An 18,410-nucleotide genomic window follows, 5' to 3' on the forward strand; every position below is an offset into this window, starting at 1 on the left:
CCAAACATTTATTAGAAAAGTAGGTGGAAATTAAGGGAGTTTCAGAGAACAAACTCATTACAAATCAAGTCCTGATGAATGAAATATGAGGTATATTGTAAGTTATAATATTTGATTCATTATTCCTGGATCTATCCTGGATGTGTTGACTGTTTTTTTTCTGTAAATTGCTTATCTTATTTAAAGTGCAACCTGACACCAGTGAATGGCATGTACTTAAATCTCTACTTAGATCCATAAGACTCTGACACTTAAGGTATGGATCCATTTCCAAGTGTTTGTACGTATCTCTATATTTAATGTAAATTTATACAGAACATGGAAGCTCATGGAATAATATTCCAAAGCATACATTTTTTTAATAAACCACAATCTGAGGTAACATACACTGTTTGTCCAGCCGGCTTCAGATATCCCTGTATCTCAGACAGCCATATGGCAAGTAGAGTTTCCATTAGAGACTATGAGAGAGCTCCTTAATCCAAAGGCCCAAGCACCTTGTCTGTTGGGGATTATGTCTTTCCAATTAACCTAAATTCTGTATTTTTCCCTTCACTGTCCATTTCAACTCATCTGTTTGTAAGATTAAAAGCTGCAGATGATTGCCTGGCTAGATTAAGTGAACAATTTTTCTGTATGCACATTTTAATCTTGTTTAAAATGAAAGTCTGAGTTTTTCCTCATCATTTTGTTCACAGAACATTTCTTTAATACCATATAATGCTCAAGATTTGTATTTGCCGCTACAATGAATTTCTCTCAGACATACCCATAGTTGTTTGTTTTTATCTTTGACTGATAACTGTTGTTTTTCAACTGACTGGTTTCAAGAGTATATTTTATTAGATTTGCAGGCGGAAAAGCTGATTTAACATGCAGAGTTTTGTTCATACATGAAATTGAGATTTTTTGGATGATTTCAATGCCCAGGTATAATTTAATTCTGGTAATATTCATATAAAGTTAAATTTATTTGTATAGGCTACAAGAAGACTGTGTACCTTCAGAGGTATTTATGAAGTTAGTCTGTTTCAATTAATTGAGTGGGCTGTGAATTTAAGAACTTCTCTATATGTTGTGGCCAAATGTGATGTCTGGCCTAGAAAAATAGAAATCTTCGTCCTTCAAACATTCTATTATTAAGGATTTTGTAAGCATTTTGTGTAGTTGCGCTTGGAGTGTAAAACTAATGTACATGCTTATTTGTTTATTTTGTAATAACGCAATTAAATAACAAATAGTCTCATACAAAGATGCATGACACATGCTCAAAACTTAGTACAGAGCAGAGCACTGCTCTGGAGAATATATATTCTGATATTTAATAATATAAATAACTAATTAATTAATGTAGTTTTGTGTACTTGTTTGCAATATAAATATTCAATGATAAGATGTAGTTTGCTTACTTGCCAAATAATTGTGTCAGATAAATATCTTAACCAAGTCAGTGTGTGTTTTTTTTTTTTTTTTTTTTTTTTTTTGCAAATTTGATCTTGCAGGGTCATATAGCACTGCAAGAATATGGATTATTGTTTCATCTTTACTTTACTTCCACATACTGACCAGGTGCACATCCACATATTTGGAGACCTGACAGCTCATGGGATATGTCTCATTCAATATATATATATATATATATATATATATCTATATATATATATATATATATATATATATATATATATATATATATATATATATAATTTGTTTAGTGAAATAAACAATTTATGAGTAAAAGTCATGTTTAATATTCTCAGTACAGGTTGTTAGGCAGTAGAACATAGGAATGTCTTTTTCTTTTTTTCTTTATTAAATTCCGTCAAAAACAACTAATCGAACTTTATCATCCTTATAAGCTGAGTTTAGACTACTCTGTGTAATTTTGAAACACATATGATTACTGTGTGTGTGCGTGTGTGTGTGCATGTGCGTGTCTATGACGTCCCCACAACGCTCTCTCGTAACCCCGCCCATCGGAGAGTGACGCTCGGACTAGAATGTCGCCAGTTCACCTCAGTTCCAGACATGGCAGCGTTGAGACAGGAGCACCGGTATGGACTCTCCTGTGGAAAGATTAATAAAATCATTCCCAATAAAACCATCTTTCACGTCAAGCTAACCGACACGGCCATCCGGACGCTGGAAGCTTATAAGAATCTCAAGGTAACGCATTTGGTTTTATTTCGTGTTTGTTTGCTCCACTGACCTCAGTTGGAGAGAAAGAAAAGTTCAGAACTCAGAACTTCAAAGCATTTCCTCCCGTTAGTTGTTCGTAAAGTGTGGATCTATTTAACCAGAGTCCGTCGCTTTAAGTGCCATATGCTGTTTTACCAAGGACAGATAGTAACAGGAGGAAATCGCACACATCCAGTTGTTACTGTTCCCTTAAAGTTTGTTTTATTTAGTTTTGCTTATTTTTTTAAGCTGTTACAAAATAAAAGAAAATGTTAGTCGTGTTATTTATTGTTTTCGTTAAGCCAGTTGGAATTGGCTTTACGAAATCTCCTGTTTTCCTCTTAAGATTCAAAGTCGCCGCTTTATTTCTTCTGACAAATGATACGAAATGTAACATAACACTGTCTTAATGCTATACACTGCCCTACTTATGCCCATTATGATCATTTTAAACCGAAGATGAGAATTGTTTCTTTTACTCATAACACTCACGGGGATCTTACGGTCTGAGAGGGGCTCAAGGCTCAAGCTCGATCTTATGAACTATAAACCTTAAGTAGCATTTAGCAATTTAAATAGCCATTGAGATTTGCTGCCTTTTTCATTTCCCCATCAAATGTTTTATCGACTTATATTCGAGTAACGTTTCAAATGTTTAGTGAACTATCCAAAAAATAAAAGCGCTTGTAACCTTGTATTGTCTCTGTAGGTAGTGTTTAAGGTTAAGTTTATAATTGCTTCTTTAATTGATTAATTTATATAGGCCTATGGCAATTGCTCGATTAAATCCAAATTATGTTTTTAAATCATTATTTATGTTGTTACAAACCTCTATGACTTTGTTTCTTCCGCATAACACAAAAGGAAGATGTTTTATAGAATTACAGCCTCAGTCCTCATTCACTTTCATTGTATGAAAAACAAAACATGCAGTGTAAGTGAATGGGGATTTGAGGCTCTCAGTAACATTTCCTTCTGTGTTTTATGGAAGAAAGAACGTCACAACATGCGGATGAGATAACATAATTTATTTTGAGTGAACTAGCCCTTTAAATGTCATGTTTCCCTCATGTAAAGGTAATTCCTTGCAAGCCGTATTTTTGCTAGTTAAACGCAGTTGAGTAATCAATACACTTCGCATTGTCACCGTCGGCTCGACAGCACAGATTCCAGTAATATCAATACCTCAGCGGTAAAACGTGCACGCCAGCTGGACGGGGCACTTGGCCAGTTAGCTTCATTTCAACCCAAGCGCTTCTTGTAGATGACTGGACGATAAAGGTGTGTTTTTGTTGGCGTGCTCTATCGTATTGTTGTTAGTTCTTTAAACGCCTGGACGCTGTCCCGATGTCATCGCTCATTGGTCCGTCAGGCGGTGTAGAATGTCGTTTGACCCAATCAGAATACAAGAAGACTTCCTCGCGCTTGCAACAGGAGCTCAATAATGAATGTACTATTGTCAATCATATGTGACTTCGTAGAAAGAGTGAAAAGTAGAAGTAAATATGTTCAATTTTTATAACTGCCCCATTTGATATGCCAGAACGTTTTTAATAACTTTCAGTCACAATAATGTCACAATAATGCAGCTGGCAGTCTGTCAGAGTCAGAAATTTGGGGCACTTGTGGTAAAAATGTATTTCATAATATTCTTTTCCAAGCCTAGTTATATACATTATTGCATAAAATATAAATTGAAGATGTTAATTAAATTTTATAAATATTACATTTTAATTGCAAATGAGATCACAAGAAAGAAAACAACAATAACTAAGATCATTTATCAAATTAATACCAAAGACACGGTCAAGTCCGGTCATTAGATACTTCAGTGTCCTCCTCTGAACTATGCTCATTATGTTCTTAGAAGCTTTCACTGCACCAGAATAAAACAACACACAAAAAAACAAAGTTCAAGTTAGCTACAGCAGCACCACCACCCCCTTCAGTAATGTTTAGCCACTAATCCGACCACATGACAGCAAACACAGAACCAATAAGCCTGTATTTTTTTAATAAGCAACTTGAGCTGTGGTGTATGTGTAGAGTGACATGACGGCCTCTCCCTGTAACATCCATAATAGATAAACATGCTTGTTGACTAAAGCTCCAGCTGTACCTTGAAGATAATAAGTGCTATCTTTTGACCTTGCTTAATGGTTTCGAGCTATGCTGGGGGAAGCCTCAGTTTTTTTTCCTTCCTTGTTTCTCAGCAATGTACGTTATTGATGTGAATGAGTCTGTCTTGTGTATATGTCGTTAATGCTCCTGGACGTTCGCCGAGCTGAGCGTTAAAAGCTGAGCAGGAGATGGTTATATAAAAGGCCTATTTGTACACACTTTATGTGGTGGACAAACACCACAGGGTAGATAATGTCCAGGCCTGCTTGATTTTATCTGATGTACCTTCAGAAAAAAGATTAAATGCTTTTTGTAACTTACCTTTAGTCCTAATTAGTGCTAAAAACTCAATTCTACATTTGGTGGCTAAAAGCTTTTCCCATGATGTTTGTCCCATCCCACCCCCACTTCTACAAGTCCTCACACACTCAACATCCTCACACTCATCCACACCTCACACAATAACATTTGATTGACTCATGTAAGGTCTTTCAAGTCGAGATTTATTAATCTGTCTCATTCCAGTGCAGATTAGCAAAGCCCGGCCTTGATCTTTAGGCTCGCACAAGCAGAACCATGACACTGCCGAGAGGCCAGTGACAGCCAGCCTTTCATTCTCTCAGAAACAACCCCCCTCACTCGCAGTCTGCATGAATTAATACAGGAGAGAACTGTGCCTCTGTCAACGGGGGCAAGTAAGTAAGAGGAGACTGTAATTACTGTGAAGGGAGGCTAATAGGTAGGCATGATATTTCACTGAAGTTAGTACCTAAACACAGTTTGTGGAAATGCTGGCATTGTGGGTAAACAATTAAGAAAATGAAAACCCTCATGTCATTCCAAACCTGTATGACTTACTTTCTTCTGTGGAGCAAGCACATTGGAAAAATGTTTTTTGGCCATACAATGAAAGTTAATTGGGTCCAGTTGTGTTGATTTGGGCCCCATTGACTTTTATTGTATGGACAAAAACATTTCTTCAAAATGTGTAATTTTGTGTTTCATATAAGAAAGTCACACAGGTTTGGACCAACGAAAAGAATAAATGATGACAGAATTTTCAGTTTTGCATTTTACATTTGCATTGTTTTTGTTAACCCTCATAATTCATTCAAAGTCTTTACATGTACTTTCGTTTGCTTGAAATTGGTGGAACATAAGCTTATAAAACAGTCATAACGTAAACCATATTGTATCTGATCAGTAACTTCCCATTAATCAGTAAATGCTCAAATGTCATTATTGAATGTTACTATATTATTACCATGTAATTACTGCATTGCTGCCTTTTTATTCATTAAAAAATATGTATTTTTGGAAATTTCACATCTTACATGAATTGATAGTCGTGGTGAATTTTGCAAGTTTGATCCTCGTACTAATTTTTTATTTAAATGATGTATTTGTTTAGGGTCAAAAAGTACCTAAATGCATTATGAGGGTTCCAGCCTAGAAATTCAGCTGGAGAGAATTAATTTCCAAGATTTCGTCTTTGGCTTTATATAATAATAGTAGATGCTAACCAACCTCTTCTACCTTTTTTCTTCTGTCCCCAGGGGTCCTTACCAAATCAGCCGGCAATTTGCTTCAAGGGGAACCAGGGGGTAAGATGAATGTTTTTTTCCTCACCCCTCCTGACGCCTAAAAATTGCAATGCTTTAATTAGACCTGATTGTCGATTCGTGCAGCAAAAAACTCACGACACCCCTCAGCTGCCTGCATACTCCCTCAATATTTCATGAGCTCCTAAACCATCGCCTGAAATGGAGAAGGAACTGTAGCTTGCAGTGACACCACCCTTAGGGCCTGCCCGACTAGATTGGGTGCATTTATATAATTATAGCAGCACGCATGTTCATAAGCACAATTATGAGTCATTTAAGAAAGTGTCATCGTTTGGATGCGATTCCTGGGTTTCGTAACATTTGCGGGCCAGCGGTTTGGTTTTTATGAGAGTATTGTTATTTACAGCCAGTAAAATTGGCAGTGGCATGCGGTCACACTGTACGACCTAGGTGGATTTTTGGTAGGGGGTGCATTCCAGTGAAACGGCTGTAAAGAAAGATGCCTGTGTCTAACTGGATTAGCACATTCAGCCGTAGCACACCTCCCCATCAGCGCCTGCTTGCCACAATCAGCCCCGTCTAAAACATATACAGAAGTGGGACAGGAAAGGGACTCGCTCCAGACATAAACGGTAGACTGTGCTTGCAGTCGGAAGCCCGGGAGAGGCTACTCAACACCCCCGAGCTGCTCGCCAGGTTACTGGGTCAGACTGGCGACTGGAAAGGCTTTGTCAAGAGCTCTGGGAAGAGGTGGGGGTGTTGGTTAACCCAAGGGAGCCGCTTGTGTCTCTATGCCTGTTGTCTCAGTGCAGACATGAAAGACCTGCGAGAAGGAGGGGGATAACCATGGCCACCGTGTCTCCTAAAGCACCGTTCGACCCCCACAAATTCCACAATTATAGTATGCAAAATGCTGTCACATGTAGTCAAGCAATATCTGATCTAATGAAGTTTCTTTCCCTTTTCAAATTGGAGTAGAATAGTTGTCAAGTGTGTAAAACTGGAATCCATTCTAATTGTCGAATTAGATTTAGTGATTATATCTTTAGCCCATTACATATTCAAATTGTCTGCACTGAATTTAAGCGTTCATCCCCTCCTCCTCAGATAATGGGCTGCTGGGCATTAATGAGGTGTTTGAGCTGAGTGTGTGTGTGCGCGTGCACGTGTGTTTGTATGTGTGTCAGGGTGACAAATTAAGCTATTACAGCTGGGGGTAGGGAGTGATGTTAAGTCCACGCTACCGAAACCACGTTATCAGTCATTCTATTAGCCGTAACCTCGGGATGCTTTCACTTCACTCAGGATTGATATAATATGGAGTATCATAGTTTTACAACAGATGGATATCTTTGAACAACACGTTCCCATTTCTGGTCCTATTAGCCAGGTAACTTTCTTCCACCTGCAGGAGGGCTCCCGCATACCAGGGAATTCCCATAAACCTTGTCCTGGCTTGTCTCCAGATCTTTGAGGTGCAACGTGGAAAAGTCAGGAAGTGCCCTGCTGAGGATTGTCAGCTGCCATTTTCCACTAACTTAGTGGAATAGTACACCCAAAAATTTAATGAAAATTCTGTCATCATTTACTTCTCATATCGCTTCATGTCGTTTTGTCTCGTTGTCTTCTCTGAAATTGTTTGGTTACCAGTATTCTTCAAAATATCTTTTATGCTCCACAGAAGATAGAAATGTGTACAGATTTGGAATGACATGAGGGCGAGTAAAATGATGACAGAATTTTCCAATTTTTGTGGGCTATCCAACTGACAGTGCCTTGATAATGTGCGCTTATGTGGCAGTTAACAAATAATTTAGCCATCATTGGGTTTTTACAGATGGGGAGCTCGATTCTCTCCATCTGTGGAGGAGGATGATGCAACTGGCGAGAAATAACACAAGAAAATATGTTTAGAGTAGTAAAATTCCTTTCATATTGAAGGGAGTGATCCCCAATCCTGGAGGATTTATGGAATCTGAATGCCTTTGATGGCGTCACTAACGATGTTCGGGTTCAGCTCGGATTCTCAAAGACTGGGATTTCACATCATGCAGCCTCATTTTCTTTTGGTAATTGGATTTTTGCTGCACAAAATTAGTTATCCAGAGGCTACAAATATAGATGTCTGTCTCAATAAACAGAAACAATTCTCACAGAGTAAAATATGAAGGAACAATGGCAGTGTCCTGCAGTTTGACGAGCTATATCTGATTTTTTTTATCCTTGTATTATACATAAATTTTTATAATCTTGTATTAATCAAGAAACTAAAACATGGGCATAAGTGAGAGAGCATATTAAATTGTGAGAGCATAGTATAATGCAGAATCGTGCACTGCATGATGCATTGCACAATTTTCATAATTCTTTTATGGGTCAGTGACAAATTAGTATGTCTGAGAATGATGGATGTCTGTGATGAAAAAGAGAAAGCTTTTCGAAAATCTAGTTAAAAACACATTTGCCAAGATCTTAAATGTGTTTGTATTCATGTTAGTATGAAATATTTTTGGGAAACTTGTGCTATTTTCAAAACGAAACTTCTACATGGTTCTGCAAAATAATATGCTCCCTCACTTACGGCAATATATCGGTTTCTCTATTGATAACAATGCATGTATAAAATTGTTGTCTTTAGTCTAAAAATGTCAAGCACTGTAACCAATAAAAAGTAATTTTTCTTGCATATTAAATAGACCATATTCAGGGTGACACCATATTTAATTTGATGCATTTAAAAGCATTTAAAACCAGAACTAACCATATCAAAACAAGATTGAAAATTGCCATGCGAGTACGTCAATGAGTCTTAAGGCCGTTTCACACTGAGAGCGATGCGAAAAAGCTAGGCGAATCGCAGACGAACGTTACTTTGACACCCAGCGCGAAACGATTGTTCGCCTTCAGATAATTCACACCTGCACGCTAGGTGGCGCCAACTAACAGCACCAAACAACGCGCTCTGACTCCTAACACTCGCATACGTGTAAGAAAACAGACACCCCAGATCACATAATTCAGTGGAGAATTAATACAAATTATATTAAGAACATGTGAGAATAAATCTGTTCTCAGATACCAAAGATAATAAGAACTTGGCATCCACTCTGTTCTCTCTTGGAATAGCTCAGAATACTCTTCTTCTGTGTTTGATTATCCGAAAACTTAGGCAGCTGATTTGCAGGGAGGCAGCCTTATGAGGCAATGACTTTGCAGACAGCGTTTTTGCACGAAGGCACCTCACGAAACTGATTTCGGACAGGCTTCTGAGGCAGCGTAATGATATTTTACAACAATATAGAACGAGTATTGGTGATAACTAAACGAATATTTAATTGCTATAACACTAATTTCTCACTAGAGATAACATCAAAAGTGCAAAAGTTAATCAGAAATATACATTTACACACAAACTAACCACCAAACGCAACTTTCAGACGCCATCTTTATTTTTTTTAACTCAACAGTCACGGAATGGAACGCACAGGATTGTGGGATATCAAAGGCAGCGAAGGATACATCTATGCTGCCTTCAAAAATCGATCAGATGAAGGTATCTCATGAGACAGGAAGTAAAGCTAACTTTGGATTCGGATGTGCCTTGATGGCTTCCTACCTTGGAATGTATCCTCCGAAGGCAGCATTTTTAAGGTTTCGGATGCAGCCTTTGCCTTTTTGTGCAACAGCAGCTGCTCCACGCACGTGATCTAAGCTCAAATCTGATTGGACGTCCTGCTTCATCGTGGAGTGACGGGGTAAAAAAAATCAACACACAGGATGAGAAAAAAAATCTTCGCTTTTTTGCACCGCAAATGATCGTGCCTGGTGTGAATAGCCCCATAGGGATCTATTGTTTTGATTCAAAAGTGTCATCACTAAACACAAAAAAATAGGAATATTACAAACATCATCTATAAAGGGCTTTTCACACTGAATGCGAAAATTTGGCACGAATGTTTGCGTTCAGTGTGAATAGCCCTTTATAGTTGATGTATGTGAGATATACCTATTTTTTTTGTTGTACCAGTTACATAAAAATTCATTCAGATTGAGAAATTGAAAACATGTTCATCATAGTTTTTAAAATGCATTGAAATTTTAATGTATTTTTGAATAACAATAGATCTAGACAAAAAGTGTCATATCATTGACTGTTTAACTAAAAAAACACCTGTTTATGACTATGAGCAGACGGTCCAACTGCAGCATGTATTTCTGAGTGTGTGTGTGTATATTTATGTGTGTGTTTTCTGTGGCATTAGTTTGTGTTGGGAGGTGGGGGGTAAAACGTTTCTCTCTGAGATGTTCTCATGGTAAGTGTGTGAAGGTTTAGCTTCCCCCACCCGTCTGTCCCTCTTGTCATCGCTGTGATTGTCTCAACCTGATCCTCTCTTTTCTCTCACTGGGATTCACCAGTTTTCCATCTTGCACCTCCGATGAGTGTGTGTACGTGAGAATGTGATGGTGTCTCAGAGAGTGTATATTAGAGCACATTAGTATGTATTCACAGGGTCCTCAATGGTTTAGCTTACTCAATGGATCCAAGGATGAGGGAGCACCCCTATTCTAAAATTTGGCTTGGGACCTTTGAATTTTGTATGTGTGGTCATTTTTGTTTGTGTGTCTTTTAGTTTCTGTGCTTGTGCAAGGCAGGGCCTCTGTGTGTGTGTGTGTGTGTGTGTGTGCGAGCTTGGCTTTTTTCCTTCGTAAAAGCTAATTAGAATGACAATAAGAGGAATGAGCGTAGAACGCAGAGAGTCTCTTGCAGCAGAGGCGGTGTGGGGGGAGCTGTCCCACGTGTGAATGAAAGGGCACACGCCGATTCTTTCATCCAGATGTGACGTGCTCGCCAACGTGCACAGGGACCCGAATGCCTGTCTTGTCTGGGGCCCAGTGTTTTGACTGGCAGAGCTGTTTTCTGCATGCTCTTGCCAGGCCATCTTTGACAAGGTCCTTGCAAAAGCAGGGAGGATCTCCTTTTTAATGTCTTTTTTCTTTTCTTTTCTTAAATAGTGTGATCTTAGCCAGGCCCTAAAACTTGTTCGGCATCAAATGTAAAAAGTTGCTTTGGAAAGTGCATAAATGGAGTTGGTCACCGGTTGGCTGGATACTTACTATATTTACTTACTAGATGTTTCGTGCCAGTTTCAAAGTGAAATATCCAGTGAGTGGCGCTAAAACATGGGTCCGATACGTGACCCTGGCACGTGTTTGTTACGTTGATATAGGCACGTTTTGCTGTGTTTGTGTTAACGTTGCTTCAGGTATGTATTGCGGTGGTTCAAAATTCAAATAACAGTGTCGCTAAAAGTTAATGCTCTATCATGTTTATAATATCCCTTTCACCAAACCTAAACCTACCCGATAGTATAGCAAAAGTGATATAATTTTTTTTTTTTTTGATGCAGGCGTGCTATTTTAACTTCCTTATGCGGATTTAAGCAGTTTTGTTGAACCGTAGTTTCACGAGGTTCGTACCGGTGCTCTTCACCACTCAAGTGCAGCGCCGTATCACGTGAGCTACCAAGCAACTGAATTAGAAAACTCATGCCGATATGTGACACGTTCAAAAGTATACATTTTCAAATCTCGCAGCATGTTAAAATTTAAAAATTCATAACATAATATTCCTCAAGTAATTAGGCTTTATTAATCGAAACTGACCTACAAATCATACTTTGTGTGAAAAGGAATAAAAGTTGACAGTTTTACTGCCTCAAGTGTTCATTTGAACTGGAAACTGGAGCGATTTGTATGTATAGGTACGTTATTTTTTGATTTTCGCAGAAATGCAGAGGCACATATTTCCAATGAGCCTATTTTGCAATCTGATTAGGGGTGTGCTCAAAATATCGATTCTTAGATACATACCGATATAATAATAAAAGATACAGTATCGATATTCTAGCCCTTAGTATCGATACTCCGCCCAGCCATTAGGGGGCGCAGCGGCGCCCGCGAGTTTCAAAAAACTCATGGAAAATGTTAAAGCAAGATGTAGCATTTAAGTGATTTCATAGTGAAATATGTTATGGCAGTACATGGTGTCACAAAAAAGAATTATAAGAAGATTTAATAAGAAGTTAAGAATAATAAGAAGAAGATTTTGTGCTTGTGTGAGCTCAGACTGTACCCTTGGAAAGTTAAATGTTGACTTGTGGTAATTTCCAGATTAATACAATTTGTGTACAATTAATCAGAGCACTTAAAGTTGCAAATATTTAAGCAAAATGCACTTTGTTATAATGCACTTTTGTCTTCAATAAATTGAAGAAAAATGCAGAGTTCTGTTTGTTGAGTAAATGTGTTCAGCATTAACTAATTGGCTCTGGCCCATGTATTTTTATTGAATCGTATCGAATCGTGTCACATTGTATCAAATCGTATCGAGACAGCTCTGTATCGAGGTACGTATCGAATCGTGAACCTGTGTATCGAGGTATGTATCGTATCGCCAGGTTCTCCAAGGTATGCAGCCCTAAATCTGATATCTTGTCAGTGTTTTTTTTTTTTCTTACAAAATTCAGCGTTCCAAATCTGTAAGACTTTGATTCATCTTTGAAAGACAAATGGAGATATTTTAACCTGAAAAGATTTCTGTGTCCATTTGACTTTTCAAAAAGTTCAAGCACATAATCCGAATGAATCTGAATGTCTTTTGAAGAAACACAATCACTTTATATGATGGCATAATTTAAAGTCGTGACGTATTGTCAAGTATGGTGACCCATACTCGAAATTGGTGCTCTGCGTTTAACCCATCCAAGTGCACACACACAGCAGTGAGTAGTGAACAAATGCACACACACACACACACACACCGTGAACACACACCCGGAGCAGTGGGCAGCCATGCTGCGGCGCCCGGGGAGCAATTGGGGGTTCGGTGCCTTGCTCAAGGGCAAGGTTTTATTTTATTCAGTCAGGTTTATTCTCTCGCATCAAACAAGAATAGTTATGCTTTTGTTAGGTTTCACTGAAAATGTCTTAATTTGTGCTTTGAAGATTAATCCCTTTATGCTGTACAAACAAAAATATGATGAACAAATCATAATTGTTATAAATCTTGATGCTTTTGTGACATGTTCAGGTTTAACTAGAGACTGACACACAGTGACCTGTGTTACATGTCAGAAAAATGGAAATATTGAAATGATTTGTCATAGGGACAAAAATCGTTTCATAATGCAAAAACAGTTTCATGCAAATTTAGGCCCTGATTTTAGCATTCTTCCCAGTGAGTGCTGAATGTTGGTTTATTTTTGTGCATACCAAGATCCCCAAGTAAAACATTTTTGGTTTCAAAATATCTTCCTGTGAAGATAAAATGTGATTAATGTGGAAAGCGTGTGGTGTGTATATGAAACTCTTCTAAAAATGTTGTACGGTACATCTCACAGCTTTTAAATGGAGCCAAGAATCGTAAGGGAAGATCACAGACACTTCAGACCTTTCATGCACAAACACACACAGGGCACGCTCACAGTTGTGACGTGCCTGGACCGACTTCTGATAGCTCTTAGGCTCTATGTGTATTGCCTGTTAACAGGCTGCACCTCTCAAACTTTGTCTGTGTAGCATCTTTCTTTGAATCCATAACACACCCCTTATTTGACGATTAAAAGCTCATATTATGGTCTCCTTTAATTTTAAATGTTCTTTTTTTCTTTAAGCCTTTCTGCGTCCTGTTGTCGTTGACGGGGATGAGTTGTGGCGTTTTTCAGTCACATGAGTAGATCCATTGATTCCGTGCCTGCAGCAGGGGGCTTTGGCTCGGACCAGCAGGATGCACTGCTTCTCTAATAGTTTATAGTAGTTTTTCGTCACATGGGTTATTTAAATCTTATTTGAAGAGCATTCATGGCCACGTCTAGCCGTCACATGGATGTATTTAGAAACGGAAACCTCTTTCAGGTTTGTTTTTGTTCGTGTAGCTTGTCTGTCAAGGCCATCCGGCAGACTAGAGTGTGACTGGTCGGGGAAGTCAGCAACGGTCTTGCAAATAAATATTGGCTTGAAAACATTCTGGATTTCAGGAACAAGTTTTTATTCTGAAGCTTTGAATGAAGATCTTTGTATGACGAGTTTAAAAATTAAGAACCTAAGGAAGCCTTAGAGTAACAAAATATTTTATAATTGCAACTTTATTTCTTAGTGACTATTCACCTCAATTGCGACCTCTTTTTTGCATAACTCCAACTCCGTATCTGATTGTAACTCAGTAACGCACAATTGCATCTTGTTTCAGAATTGAAACTTTTTTCTTGTAATTGCACCTATAATTTTAGAATTGTGACTCCTTGTCTCACAATGGCAGCTTTTTTCTCATAATTGTGAAATTATTTTTTATTTCACAATTGTGACATCCTATTTCACAGATACAACTACTTTAAAACTCTCAATTGCATAAATAATATGGGTAATGCTGTAAAGTTTTATTTGTCAACACAGTTAAACACAAGTTAACATGAACTAACAATGAAAAAGCATTTAATATCTTAATTTTAACATTTATTGATATTATTAAAATCAAAAGTTATATCTGTTATTTTTTATTTATTTAATGCACCTGAGGTAACATCAGCTAATGATGAACAGCATTTTAAATAATGTTAATATTTTATTTTTTAACTTTTTATTAATGTTAACAGGGATTAATAAATAATGTAGCAAATGTCTTGTTAATGTTAGTTAATGCATGAACTAACGTTAACTTATTGTAAATGTTAACATAATATATTTTTTTTACACTGAGGCAGGAAAGCTGCTTCAAACTGCTTTTGTTAACATTATTTGAAGAAATTACTTGTAATTTTGTGTGTGTGTGTGTGTGTGTGCGCTTTAAATTTGAGTCTGTCCAGGCTTGATACTATCCTTAATTGGAAAATGCTCATTGATAGTTTATCTTATCTCCCTGCATTTTCACACCAATTCTCTAGCAAGTGTATAAAAATACAAATACTACACATGCTGAGCAAGAAGACTGCCTTTAGCCTTTCAAAGCTGGCGTTATGTATGAATTTTTTAAATGTGCGCCATCAACCAATCAAAACGTAGAGAACTGTTCCACTATTGTAATCTCAGAGGCCAGTGAGGCTGTGGGCGCCCCCATAGACCTGCCTCTACTTAATTTGCGCAGACTCGTCACTATAGTAACTGATAGGCGAGTGGAGGATGGCTTCTGGCTGCTGTGTGAATGGGGTGCATATGAAAGCAGCATGCGGGGTGCTCTCCTCCCCCATTACCTACACACACACACACACACACACACACACAAACACACACAGGGATGGTTATGGAGTCAGGTCGCCCAGTGCTTACTGAGCTTGACAGATTAGCCCTCAGGTGCTAGAGAGGAGAGGAGAGAGAGACAGATTTTGCTTGGCATCCGAGGCAGTTCCTCAGGGGATGAAGCAGCCACCACAACCCCCTCCACCACCCCTCTTTCAGCTCCACAACTTCTCATCGCCAACCCCCTTTATCCTTAAACCAACCCCCATGCATCAACAGACATCCACATCCACCCCCTCTGATTCCTCCCCATTTAAATGTAACGGACTTCAGCCCAGTACCATGATAGAGTGATTTAATGCGAAAGACAGAGGCGAGCTCATGTGTTGCATTTACAATCCATGACTCAACGCACACTCGTCGATCATATCACAAATGGTGTGATTGAGAAGCCCAGAGTTTTTGAGAATTATGACAGGGTTCCCATAAGGCAGCATGCATTCTGTGTTTCCTCTTAAATGCCACTTGTTAGCACTATTACTATTTCAAGTCACTATTATTATATTGAGTCAAGCGCACACTAAAAGACTCGTCGACCTTTCGTGTTTTAAATATGGGACTAGTCTGCATCAAAAAGCCTGGTTTGCTAACTCGTAGAACATTTTCACACTTGTGACATGCTCAAATTTATTGATTTGAAATCTGGCCAACCACATGTCATATGTGCATACTGTCCTGAATAGTGAGAGAGCGGCGGGGAGGAACAGCCAATGAAATTGTGAGAGTGAAAGAAGAGGACAAGAAATCCAGAAGTTACCAATTTTGCCCCAAGCACCATCTGATTCAAAGCACTCTTTGTATTTTTTTAAAAGAATTTTAGACTTTTATTCAGCAAAGATGCATTAAAGGGATAGGCCATGCACAAATTTAAATTCTGTCATTAATTGCTCACGCTCATGTCATTCCAAACTCGTAAGACCTTTGCTCATTTTCAGAAAACAAATTAAGATATTTTTGATGAAATCCAAACGCTTTCTGACCCTGTATAGACAGCAATACAACTGACACATTCAAGACCCAGAAAGTTAGTAAGGACATTGTTAAAATAGTCCATGTGACATTAGTGGTTCAACTGTAATTTTTTGATGCTATGAGAATACTTTTTGTGAGCAAAGAAAAAACAATAAGAACATTATTCAACAATATCTTTATATTCTTTAAATTTCTTTAAATTTAACATTACGGTTGAACTACTGATGTCACATGGACTATTTTAATGATGTCTTTACTACCTTTCTGCGCCTTGAACGTGTCAGTTGAGTTGCTGTCTATGCAGAGTCAGAAACCTCTCTGATTTCATCAAAGAAATCTTAATTTTTGTTCTGAAGATGAATGAAGGGCAGGGCTGTCCAAACTCGGTCCTGGAGGGCCGGTGTCCTGCCGAGTTTAGCTCCAACCCTCCAGGACCGAGTTTGGACAGCCCGGTTTTATGGCAATGGAATGACATGAGGGTGAGTAATCAATGACAGAATTTTCATTTTCATTCTCATCTTTGTCAAAAGTGACAGTAAGGAATTTACGATGTTACAAAAGGTTTCTATTTTAAATAAATGCTGTTCTTTTGAACTTGTTTATTCATAATCTGTAATGTTTCTTAAGCACCAAATTATTACATTAGAATGATTTCTGAAGGATAGTGTTTCCGTCACAGGAAAATAAATGCTGCCTTGCTGAGCATAAGACTGACCCTAAACATTTGAACGGTAGTGTATTTTGGCTCTTACTCTTGTGTTTAACACTCAAGTGTTTTGTGCATATCTTTGGGTTGAAAGTAAATCAGTTTGATTCACAATTCACTGGGTTTCCGTTTGATTCAAAATATATTTTATAAAAATCCAGAGTATTTAAAATCAGGGTTGATTTGATTTGGTTACTAATTCAGTCCAGTCATTTTTGGATTTTTGGATACTTCCTTTAATGTATCTTAAAGATAAGAAAAAGACAAACTGCTTCAGACTGTACCAACAGTTACTTGAGCTTCATTCTCATAGTGTACACTTTACTTAACACACGGTTAGATATTGTGACTTTGGATTTGAGAGGAACATTTGCCCAGTTCATAATTCACAGTTCCCATAATTCTTCTATGTTGCATCTTGCCCTTTATGTAGTTACCATTAGCACTGTAATCTCAAGCTCTATCTCTCTCCTCTCCTGTCACTCTCTATCACTCTGTTTTTCTTTCGTCCCTCTCCCCCATCCCTCTTTTTGTTTTTTGTTTTCGGATGAGTGGCTCTGTCCGTTTCGGATCAGGGGGTCATGTAGTCCCGTTTGTCGGTCCTAGGCAGGGATGCCCCAAACCCCACCCTTCCCCCTTCCTACAGGCCACACGTTCCTGCTGCTTATGAATAATATAGGCCGAACTCCGTGCCATCGCATGTGGCGGGGACAAAAGACGAGCGCCTCACAGGAGCCGTAGAAGAGAAGATAACAATGGCGATGATCGTGATGAAGGCTGACTGTAGAGTAGATGGAACCAGTGGAACTAATTTAACCAGACCAAAGAAAACTAAGCTCTGAAATGGAAAGTGCTCATTACATGACTGGTCAAAGTCAAAGAGTCATAGACTGCTTGAAACTTTCCATCTTTTCTGACATGTTGAGATGGTTAAACAATAAGTGAGCTGGCAGAGTTTATTGTTTACTAGGTGGTTGTCAGTTTCTAGGTGGTTGAAAAAATAATGCCAAGTGTGAGGACGAGATGTTCTGTTTCGTCTTAAGAAAGGGAAAAGAAAACACCACCTGAAACAACACGCCAGCTTCTCTTCTTTCCAAACAGATGTACACTTCGTAGGAACAAAACACAAGCGTTTTAAGTCATAAAATCTCATGAGCAGAATGTTTTGAGTACTTTAAATCTGGGGTTCAGTGCATCTCGCCACCTCATAAAAACATTATAATGTTCTTAGAAAGAAGCGGGGTTGTTTTTTTCCATGGTTGCTACAAAGCATGGCCTTTGTCTCGTCCCCATTGGCCATGGCCCCCCCACTAAGTCGTTCTGTTCCAGACCAGTTCACACCTTACAGCAGAGTGAAAGTATTTGACATCTCCAAACACACATGGCACTGTGCGGCAGATGTGGCAGAAGATGGACTGCAGAGGATGGGCTTTCTGCTCCCTTGTGGCTTATGGGAATCCTGTCAATCTGATGCCATTTGGATGTTATGACGTGGATGAAACTCACCTGTGTATGTGTTAATGTTATTGACAATGGAAAATGTTTGAACAACAGTACTGTTGCTTGGCATAGTTACT

The 18,410-nt window shown here is 38.4% G+C and overlaps 1 pseudogene across 1 annotated transcript in view; it reads left to right on the forward strand.

Annotated features, from left to right (window-relative positions):
• Positions 1-2,000: 2,000 nt before the first annotated feature.
• LOC306843247 (RNA polymerase II elongation factor ELL-like) overlaps positions 2,001-18,410 on the forward strand; it is a 39,534-nt pseudogene continuing 23,124 nt past the window's right edge. The window contains exons 1-2 of the transcript XR_013785976.1: positions 2,001-2,166; positions 5,856-5,903. The product of XR_013785976.1 is annotated as an RNA polymerase II elongation factor ELL-like (transcript). The remainder of the gene's footprint in view (positions 2,167-5,855; positions 5,904-18,410) is intronic.

Source organism: Barbus barbus, assembly GCF_936440315.1.
Source record: "Barbus barbus genome assembly, chromosome: 23".
NCBI classification, from domain to species: domain Eukaryota; kingdom Metazoa; phylum Chordata; class Actinopteri; order Cypriniformes; family Cyprinidae; genus Barbus; species Barbus barbus.